Genomic DNA, 10,728 nt, shown 5'->3' with positions numbered 1-10,728 from the left:
TGTGTTTGTCCTGGAAGCTTTTAATCTCTCCTTCTATTTTCAATGATAGCCTAGCTGTATATAGTATTCTTGGCTGCATGTTTTTCTCGTTTAGTGCTCTGAATATATCATGCCAGCTCTTTCTGGCCTGCCAGGTCTCTGTGGATAAGTCAGCTGCCAATCTAATATTTTTACCATTGTATGTTACAGACTTCTTTTCCCGGGCTGCTTTCAGGATTTTCTCTTTGTCACTAAGACTTGTAAATTTTACTATTAGGTGACAGGGTGTGGACCTATTCTTATTGATTTTGAGTGGGGTTCTCTGCACCTCCTGGATTTTGCTTGTTCCCTTTGCCATATTGGGGAAATTCTCTCCAGTAATTCTCTCCAATATACCTTCTGCTCCCCTCTCTCTTTCTTCTTCTTCTGGAATCCCAATTATTCTAATGTTTCGTCTTATGCAGTCACTTATCTCTCGAATTCTGCCCTTGTGGTCCAGTAGCTGTTTGTCCCTCTTTTGCTCAGCTTCTTTATTCTCTGTCATTTGGTCTTCTATATTGCTAATTCTTTCTTCTGCCTCATTTATCCTAGCAGTGAGAGCCTCCATTTTTTATTGCACCTCATTAATAGCTTTTTTGATTTCAACTTGGTTAGATTTTAGTTCTTTTATTTCTCCAGAAAGGGCTTTTATATCTCCCGAGAGGGTTTCTCTGATATCTTCCATGCCTTTTTGCAGGCTGGCTAGAACCTTGAGAATCGTCATTCTGAACTCTAGATCTGACATATTACCAATGTCTTTATTGATTAGGTCCCTAACCTTCGGTACTGCCTCTTGTTCTTTTTTTTATGGTGAGTTTTTCCGTCTTGTCATTTTGTCCAGATAAGAGTATATAAAGGAGCAAGTGAAATACTAAAAGGGTGGTAAAGACCCCAGGAAATATGCTTTATTCAAATCATAAGAGATCCCAAGTCGTGAGGGGGGGAGAAAGGGGATAAAAAGAGGTTCAGAAAGAAAAAAAAAAGAAACAATTAAAAAAAGAAAACAAATAAAGAAAAAATATAAAAAAGAAATATATATATATTAGATAAACTAGTTTAAAAACGTTAAAAAAAAGAAAAGGGTAAAAGTTAAAAGAATTTAGCAGAGGAAGAGAGAAAAAAAATTGAAAAAGAAAAAAATATTAAATTAACTGCAAGACTAAAGAATCATGGTGAGAAAGCCATGAGTTCCGTGCTTTGCTTTCTCCTCCTCTGGAATTCCACTGCTATCCTTGGTATTGAACCTGCACTCCTTGGTAGGTGAACTTGGTCCTGGCTGGATTTCTTGTTGATCTTCTGGGGGAGGGGCCTTTTGTAGTGATTCTCAAGTGTCTTTGCCCCAGGCGGAATTGCACCGCCCTTACCAGGGGCCGGGCGGAGTAATCCGCTCAGGTTCGCTTTCGGGAGCTTTTGTTCCCTGAGCGCTTTCCATAGAGTTCCAGAGGACGGGGATGAAAATGGCGGCCTCCCTGTCTCTGGCCGGAGGAGCTGAGAGCTCGGGGCTCCACTCCTCAGTGCGCCCTCAGAGAACAGCGCCCATTTACTCCCATGTCCCTGGCCTCCAGCCACGCTCCAAGCTCACTGAGCCTGCGACTGGTTCAAGGTAACCCCGAGCTGGAGCTCACTCCTCGGCTCTGTCTCTATAGCCGGCTTCCCCGTTCTAATGCCAGCAAGGTCTGCAACACTCAGATACCCTGGATCCTTCTGTGACCCTGTGGGACCTGAGGCCATGCTGACCCTGTGTGGGCTTCACCCCAGTTTAGCCTCTGGAGTGATGTCCCTCAGCGGAACAGACTTTTAAAAGTCCTGATTTTGTGCTCTGTTGCTCTGCCACTTGCCGGGAGCCGACCCCTCCCCCTGCAGTCTATCTTCCCATCGCTTTGGATTCACTTCTCCACCAGTCCTACCTTTCAGAATGTAGTTTTTCCAGCGAGATAAACACAACACCAGGCAAAGTGGGTGCAAGGCAAGATTTATTAAAAACACTCTCCAGCGAAGTTTCAGGGCTCAGAAGAAGGGGAGCCAGGAAAGTTGCGCTGGGAGGAGGTGGGCACCCTCAGGGAGGTTCTGTGACTCTGGAAAGCAGAGTGGCGGAAGTCGCACCCAACGCAGGGAGAAGGGGGCCTCGAGGGGAGTTCAGGGGTCTTTTGGCAAGTTTCCCTTATTTGGATATTTCGCCTGCTTGTCGGAGTCCCATTGGTCCACTGGAGCCCGGGGTGGGGTCTCAGATTCCCGCTTGTCAGGGTCCCATTGGTCCACGGGAGCCCGGGGCAGGAGGGTCTCAGATTCCCGCTTGTCAGGGTCCCATTGGTCCATGGGAGCCTGGGGCGGGAGGGTTTTCAGATTCCTGCTTGGGTCTTTGTTCTCCTGTCCGAGCTCAGGATTTGTGGCGGGGACTTTCGCCATCTTAAGTAGCCCTTTATTTCTGCCAGCCCAACACAGAAAGTGGTTGATTTTCTGTTTCTAGAATTGCTGTTCTTCTTCTCTTTGATCTCCCATTGGATTTGTAGGTGTTTGCAATCTTTAGATAAGCTATCTAGCTGATCTCCTGCTACCTGAAGTAGTCTCAGCCTGCTACTTCTCCACCATCTTGACTCCTCTCCCCTGGACCTGGAATTTTCTTGATGGGAAAGTTTTTTTGTTTTGTTTTGTTTTAGGCAGAGAGAGTAAGACAGAGAGAGCACAAGCAGGGTAAGGGGCAGAAGGAGAAGCAGACTCCCTGCTGAGTAGGGAGCCTGATAATGCGGTGATGCAGGGCTCAATCCCAGGACTCCGGGATCATGACCTGAGCCAAAGGCAGATGTTTAACTGACTGAGCCACCCAGGCACGCCGGGAAAGTTTGAATAACAATTTCGATTTCTGTAATAGACACAGTTATTCAGATTTTTCTCTTTCATCTTTTGTCAGACATAGTAAGTTGTATTTTTCAAGAAACTTGTCTATTTATGTTGTCTGATTTAATTCTGTTGTAGTCTGAGAATATAATCTGTATGATTTCTGTGTTTGGTCTGTCTTTTTTTCCATGTGTCTGTTGATGGGTATTGTGTTCTATAGGGTATAAATCAAGGTGGTTGCATGTTGTTGAAATCTGTTGCTTTACTGAATTGTAGGCTACTTGTTCAATCAATTATTTGTCATTTTAGGGGATAAAAACTGGCAGAGATTTTAAAGTTTATATGGATATGGAAAGGCCTTAGAATAGCCAATAGCAGTCTTGAAAAAGAAGGAAAAGTATTAATTAAGGTTTATTGTAAAGCTACAATAATCCAGGTAGTGTGGTTTTGATGTAAGGATAAACATATATAAATCAAATAGAAGAGAGAGTCCAAAAATAGACCCACACATATATGGACAACTGAGTTTTGTCAAAGGTACAATTCAGTGGGGTAAGGGAATTTTGTTTTTGAACAAATTGTGCTGGGACAAATGGGTATCAGTACTGGAAGAAAAATACCCTTGACCCGTACCTCACACCATATATAAAAATAACTTGAGTTTAATATGATTAAATTGTTTCAATTAGACCAACTCATCTAACAGATATAAACTGTTAACTATGATAAATACACTTTAAAAACTACTGAAAGACAAATACCATATGATTTCACTCATATGTGGAATTTAAGAAACAAAACAGATGAACATATGGAGAGGGGGAAAAAGAGAGTGAAGCAAACCATAAGAGACTAGAAAACAAACGGAGAGTTGATGGGGGTGGGTGGGGGTGGGTAAATAGGTAATAAGTATCAAGGAGGGCACTCGTTATGATGAGCACTGGGTGTTGTATGTAAGTGATTTATCACTAAATTCTGCTCCTGAAACCAATATTACACTATACCTTAACTAACTATAATTTAAATAAAAACTGGGGGGAGAAAAACTACTGAAGGAACTAGATAGTGACCAAGGGGAATTTTTCTGGATCATCTTATATTGAGTAATTTTGGATTTTTACACCAAATATTATCAGGGTTATATTATAGTAACACCATTTTCTGTTACAGTAGGCAGTTTTTGTCATAGTAGGCTGTTAACTAGGTTAAACTCAAACTGGAAATGCTGTCTCATTTATGGTGGGTAGGAACTTAGATCTCTGCTCAGACTTGTTCTAACTTCTAACTCCTCTTCAAAATCTCCCTGCTTTTGTTTACTCCACTAGTACATGTTTTGTTTTGTTTTTCTAGAGAATATAGTTATTGTCTGTAGAAGGATTTTTTTAGGAGCTTGTTTCTCCATACTAGAGGTGGAACTAGAGGTGGAACTCTTACAATTGATTGTTGTGCATTGAACCTATATTCTGAGACCTTGCTAATAAATTCATGTATTAATTCTAGTGAGTATTTTTGTAAATTCCTTAACATTTTTTTGCATCAATTACCATGTCTTTTTATCATTTACTTTTTAGTCTACCTGCCTTTTTTTATTTTATCTTGAGAGCAAAAGTTTTCAGTCTTTCAGCATTGAGTATATTAGCTGTGGTTTTCGTTAGATGTCCTTTATTAACTTGTGGCAATTTCTTTCTATTCCTAGTTTGATGAAGGTCTTTAACATGAATGGGTATTAGATTTCCTGGGTGCTTTTTTTGCATTTGGGATGAACATTTTATTCTGCTGGTATGGTGAATTTCACAGATTTTCAGATGTTAAACTGACATTGCCTTACTGGGATAAACCCTACCTGATCATGATTATTAACATTTTTTATGTATTTCTTGAATCAGTTTGCAATAATTGGTAAGGACTTTTAGCTCTGTGTTTAAGTGAGGTTTTAGGGGATATTTTGTTTACAATATCTTTGATTTTAGTATCATATTAATGCTAGTCTCATAAAATGATCTGGAAAATTTCATGCCCACCTTATCTTCTGAAAGAGTTTGTGTAAAGTTGCTATATTTGCTAGGAATTTTTAATGTTCATTCCTCTGTTTTGTGATTTTGTGTAATATTACTTTAAATTTTATAATTTTTCTTTAAATAGATGATAAAATATGCCCGTGAACTCATATGGATCTGAAGTTTTCTTTGTGGGATCACCTTTAATTTTGAAATTAAGTGTCTTTAACAGATATGGAAATATTCAGATTTTCAATTTCTTCTTATTTTGATTTCTTTGAATTTGTACATCTTATCTATTTTACCAAATATTTGGCATATGGTTGTTTCATAATATTCCTGTATCATTGTTTTAATATCTGTTTTATCTTCCACAATGTACTCTCTTTCTCTGAAATTGATAAAACTTCAGTTCAGCAGGAATATATTAAAAATCTATCTTTTTATGCACTTAATAGCATAGCTTCAAGATATATAAAGTAAACATTGACAGTGCTAAAAGAAGAAACAGACAAAATGTGTAATCATAGTTACAGATTTTAACATATCTATCTCTATAACTGATTTTGTCTGTTTAGAGACCAAAGAACCTTTAAAGATATAGAAGATTTGAGGAGAGCCAAGGTGGCTCAGTTGGTTGAGCATTTGGCTCTTATTTGGGGCTCACGTCATAGTCTCGGGATTATGGGATTGAGCCCCACATGGGGCTCCACACTCAATGGGGAGTCTGCTTGAGATTCTCTCTGTCCCTCTCCTGCTGCTCCTCCCCCTCCCACACATGCTCTCTCTCCCTCTCTAAAATAAATAAATAAATATTTTTAAAAACAGTAGAAGATTTGAACATGATAAACCAATGTGACCTAATTAACATACAATAGGTCACTACATCCCACAACTGTAGAATATACACTTTTTCAAGTGCATATGGCATATGGAGCAAAATAAACCCAATTTTAGGATATAAGGCTAATTGTAACAGATTCCAAAGGATTGAGCTCGTATGCTAAATGTTCTCTAATTACTGTTGAAATAAATTAAAAATGGACAGAAGGACACCAGAAAATATCCAAATGTTTGGAAAGTAAGCAACAAAGATGGAAATATCCCGAAAGTCAAAGAAGAAATCACAGTGGAATTAGAAACTGTTTTGAGCAGAATGATAATTAAAATATGGCACATCAGAACTTGTGGGGTGAAGCTGAAGCACTACTCGGATAGAAATATATTGGTTTATGGGGCGCCTGGGTGGCTCAGTGGGTTAAAGCCTCCCTTCGGCTCAGGTCATGATCCCTAAGGTCCTGGGATCAAGCCCCACATCAGGCTCTCTGCTCAGCAGGGAGCCTGCTTCCTCCTCTCTCTGCCTGCTTCTATGCCTCCTTGTGATCTCTGTCAAATAAACAAATAAATAAATAAAATCACGGGGCGCCTGAGTGGCTCGGTGGGTTAAGCCTCTGCCTTCAGCTCAGGTCATGGTCTCAGGGTCCTGGGATCAAGCCCCATATCGGGCTCTCTGCTCAGCGGGGAGCCTGCTTCACCCCCCCCCCCCGCCTGACTCTCCCTGCTTGTGATTTCTGTCTGTCAAATAAATAAATAAAATATTTAAAAATAAATAAATAAAATCTTAAAAAAAAGAAATATATTGGTTTATATATATCTACCAGAAATTTAGAAAGTTTGGTGATTAGAATTAGTAGAAAAATTGGTGATCTAACTTTGCAACTCAGGACATAAAATAATGAAAACTAACAAAGTCAAAACTTGGTTCTTTGAAAAGGTTAATACAACTGATAAATCTTTAACAAGACTAATCAAGAAAAAGCATGAGAAAACACAGATTATTAATGCCACAAATGGAAAAAGAAATGTCACTATAAATCCTATATATATCAAAAGGATATTAAAAAGATATTATTACCAACCATTTCCCACTACATTTTATAATTGAGACTAGATGGACACAGTCCTAAAAATCACAAATTACAAGGTATACCACAAAAAGAAAGAAAAAAATCTTAGTAGTCTTTTTATCTATTGAAAATATTAATTTATAACTTAAAATCTTTTTGCAGGGGCACCTGGGTGGCTCAGTCAGTTAAATGTCTCTTGGTTTTCATTAGGGTCATGATCTCAGGGCCAAGGGATCAAGCCCTATGTCAGGCTCCACACTCAGTGCAGTCCATTTGAGTTCCTCTTTTTCTCTCCCTCTGCCTCTGCTCCTCCCCCTGCATGTGCGCGCGCTCTCTCTCTCTCTCTCTCTCATAATTAAATAAATAATATCTTTAAAATAAAATAAAATCTTCCTACAAACAAGCTCCCAGTCCACATGACTTCATTGGTGAATTCTTCCTGTTATTTAAAGAAGGAACAATGCCAATCTCATTCAAGTTCTTTTGGAGACAAAGAGAGAGAGAACACTTCCCATCCCATTTGATAGTAAGTGGAACGGTATTAGAATGAAGAATTACACTCCTTCAGAAAGATATTAAGAAAGTGAGTAGGGGGACGCCTGGATGGCTCAGTAGGTAAAGCTGCTGCCTTCGGCTCAGGTCATGATCCCAGGATCCTGGGATCGAGTCCCGCATTGGGCTCCTTGCTCAGCAGGGAGCCTGCTTCTCTCACTGCTTCTGCCTGCCTCTCTGCCTGCTTGTGTGTACTCTCTCTCTCTCTCTGGCAAATAAAGAAAATCTTTTAAAAAAGAAAAAAGAAAGTGAGTAGGAAGCCACAAACTGGAAGAAGATAATTGCAAAACATAGATTTGATAAATGACTTATATTCAGAATATATAATGAACTCTTAGAAATCAAAAAGAGAAAGGCAGACAACCCAGTAGTAAAAGAAATGGGTAAGAGACATGAGTAGGTACTTAAAAAAAAAAAAAAAAGAGGTATCCAGGGGCACCTGGGTGGCTCAGTGGGTTAAGCCTCTGCCTTTGGCTCAGGTCATGGTCTTAGGGTCCTGGGATTGAGCCCCGCATCGGGCTCTCTGCTCAGTGGGGAGTCTGCTTCCCCCTCTCTCTCTTCCTGCCTCTCTGCCTACTTGTGATCTCTCTCTCTGTCAAATAAATACCTAAAATCTTTTTTTAAAAAGAGGTATCCAAATAAATGGTCATTATGTATATGAAAAGGTGCTGCACATCACTACTTATCCAGGAAATGAAAATTAAACCCCAATGGGACAACCCTACACAGACACATATACACAAAAGAATGGATATAATTAGAAACACTTACAGTATCAAGTGTTAATGAGTATTTGGAGCAACTGGAATTTACATATGTCGATGGTAGGAATGTAAATACTTTCAGCCACTTTGGGAAACAGGCAGTACCTAATGGTGCTAAATGTATAGCTGTCCTGTATCCCAGCAATGCCACTCCTAGGCATTTACTTAAGAGAAATGAATGCATATTTCCACCAAAAGAAAGGTACAGAATGTTCATATCAGCATTAGCATAATTGCTAAGAACATGAAACACCCCAAGTGTCCATCAACAGGAGAATGGATTACTGTTGTATTGTTTTCTTACAATATGATAATACACAGCAATGAAAAAGAAAGAGCTACTGACACACACAAGAGCTTGGATGAATCTCAAGAAATTTATTGAACAGAAAAGCTGCGTGTGCAGATGAATACACACTGTATATATAGCTCAACTTATGTAAAGTTCAGAGATAAGCAAAACTAATCTCTGATTATAAGTGAATAGTGGTCTATGATCAGAGTGGTGGTTATCTCTGAGAGTCAGTGATTGACCAGGAAGAGCTGCAATGGAACATTCTGGAACAATTAAAATGTTTTATATTTTCATCTAGATGGTGGTTACATGGGTATGTATCTATAAAAAATTCACTGAGCTCTGCAGTTAAGATCTGAATTGTACTATGTAGAAATAACCTCAATTTTTTAAAAACAAAGAATTTCTTTTTTTTTTCTTTTTTTTTTAAAGATTTTATTTATTTATCAGAGGGGGGGGGAGAGAGCGAGCACAGGCAGACAGAATGGCAGGCAGAGGCAGAGGGAGAAGCAGGCTCCCTGCGGAGCAAGGAGCCCGACGTGGGACTCGATCCCAGGACGCTGGGATCATGACCTGAGCCGAAGGCAGCTGCTTAACCAACTGAGCCACCCAGGTGTCCCAAAACAAAGAATTTCTTAAACACATCTTATGAGCCTATGAGATTATTTCTTGGGGATATTTATATAGAAATGGTATTACTTGATCATTGGGATATACATGCAGTGCACTAAGTATGCCCATTTCATTACATCTATGTCAACACTTGGAATTATGTGCATTTCTTATTTTGTGGCCCATCTAATGAATATAAAGTGGTATTGTTTCTTGTACTTTCTCTTTTTTTAAGATTTTATTTATTTATTTGAGAGTGTGAGAGAGAACATAAGAGAGACAACACGAGTTGGGGGCAGAAGGCAGAGGGAGAAGCAGACTCCCCACCAAACAGGGATCCCAGTGTGGGACTTGAGCCCAGGCCCCTGAAATCATGGCCTGCCCTGAAGGCAGACCCTTATCTGACTGAGCCAACCAGGTACCCTGTTTTTTGCTCTTTCTGATATCAGTTATCCATTTGGGTTTCCCCTTCAGTGAATTAGCTTGTTCCTATTATTTCATCTTTTCTAATGATATAGTTGTTTTCTCCTTGATTTACAGCTAATCTGCTCATTTTCTTTTCCACAGAGGCTTTACCCCCACTGAGGTGCCCCTGGTTATGGGTGTTATTTACTATCTTCTGAATATTTGTTCCTATAGGAATTAACTGAAAAGAGTCTTCCATTCTGAACACTTAAGCTTTTTATTTATATTCTGATGACTTCTATGCTGACACCACTAGTTGCTATATTATAACTGGATTCTAGTACCACATTTACGTGCATATTAGCCAATTACCATAGACTATTTTACTTTATTTATCCTTCCTTAGTATGTGAAGAATTGGCATCATCACTGCCCACATCAGGAATCCTCTGACAAAATTACAAATTTTGTCAGATTCTGTTTCTTATTTCTTCCCTCTTTGTTATCTTCTCTTACTAATTACTTTGCAATTCCTTTTTTTTTTTTTAAGAATACTATCCAGATACACTCTCATCTTAATTCCTAGTGGCATCACCCAAAAGCAGATCTGTATTTTCTTATGCTTGGCTTCTTTTATTCCTAATGAGATTTGCAGATTCGCTTCTTCTATCTGGTCCATCCGAAATGCTCCTGATAGATTTCATTACCTAAAACATTGCATTTATCTTTGTCACTGGCTTTACAAAGTAAACTTACAATTATTCCCTATTATATAACACATGACCAGTGTGGCCCATGTAGTTCCAGTTCAAGTTGTATCCATACAGTTCCTTAATTCATGCATTCCTCAAATTTTCACCTGATCTTTAATGCCTACCATAGATGAAGTTCGTCTCTGCATCCAGGAACTTTATTATCTTTTGTTCTGCCTATCCAGGTAATAGACACTTTCCTATTGTTTCATTTCAGGTTATTATCTATTCCATGAAATGGCAAATTTATTGCCCTTCTCAGTTTCTGTTGCCCTGCCCCTCAGATGCTTCTGCCCCTAGTAATTTTTGGAAGTCCCTGAAAATAATAAGAGTAGGTTATTTTCAGTGTTTGAACACTAAGCATGAAGGGAACACTTAACACTATTAACTCACTGAATTTGTGGAGGATAAGAATATAAGAGGATTTTGCTATATTTCGGAGGGACTTTCTTTTTTTTTTTTAATTTTTAATTTTTGATAAACATATATTTTTATCCCCAGGGGTACAGGTCTGTGAATCACCAGGTTTACACACTTCACAGCACTCACCAAATCACATACCCTCCCCAATGTCCATAATCCCACCCCCTT

General features: G+C 39.0%; 1 protein-coding gene across 5 annotated transcripts in view; it reads left to right on the top strand.

Moving 5' to 3' along the window:
- The window catches only part of ZNF81 (zinc finger protein 81), a 115,397-nt gene that overhangs the window by 91,080 nt on the left and 13,589 nt on the right, over window positions 1-10,728 (top strand). The window lies entirely within an intron of this gene.

The sequence above is a fragment of the Mustela nigripes genome, chromosome X (genome assembly GCF_022355385.1).
Source record: "Mustela nigripes isolate SB6536 chromosome X, MUSNIG.SB6536, whole genome shotgun sequence".
Lineage (NCBI taxonomy): Eukaryota > Metazoa > Chordata > Mammalia > Carnivora > Mustelidae > Mustela > Mustela nigripes.
Note: the sequence above shows the minus strand (reverse complement) of the source record. Positions and strands in the feature narration are given on the sequence as shown.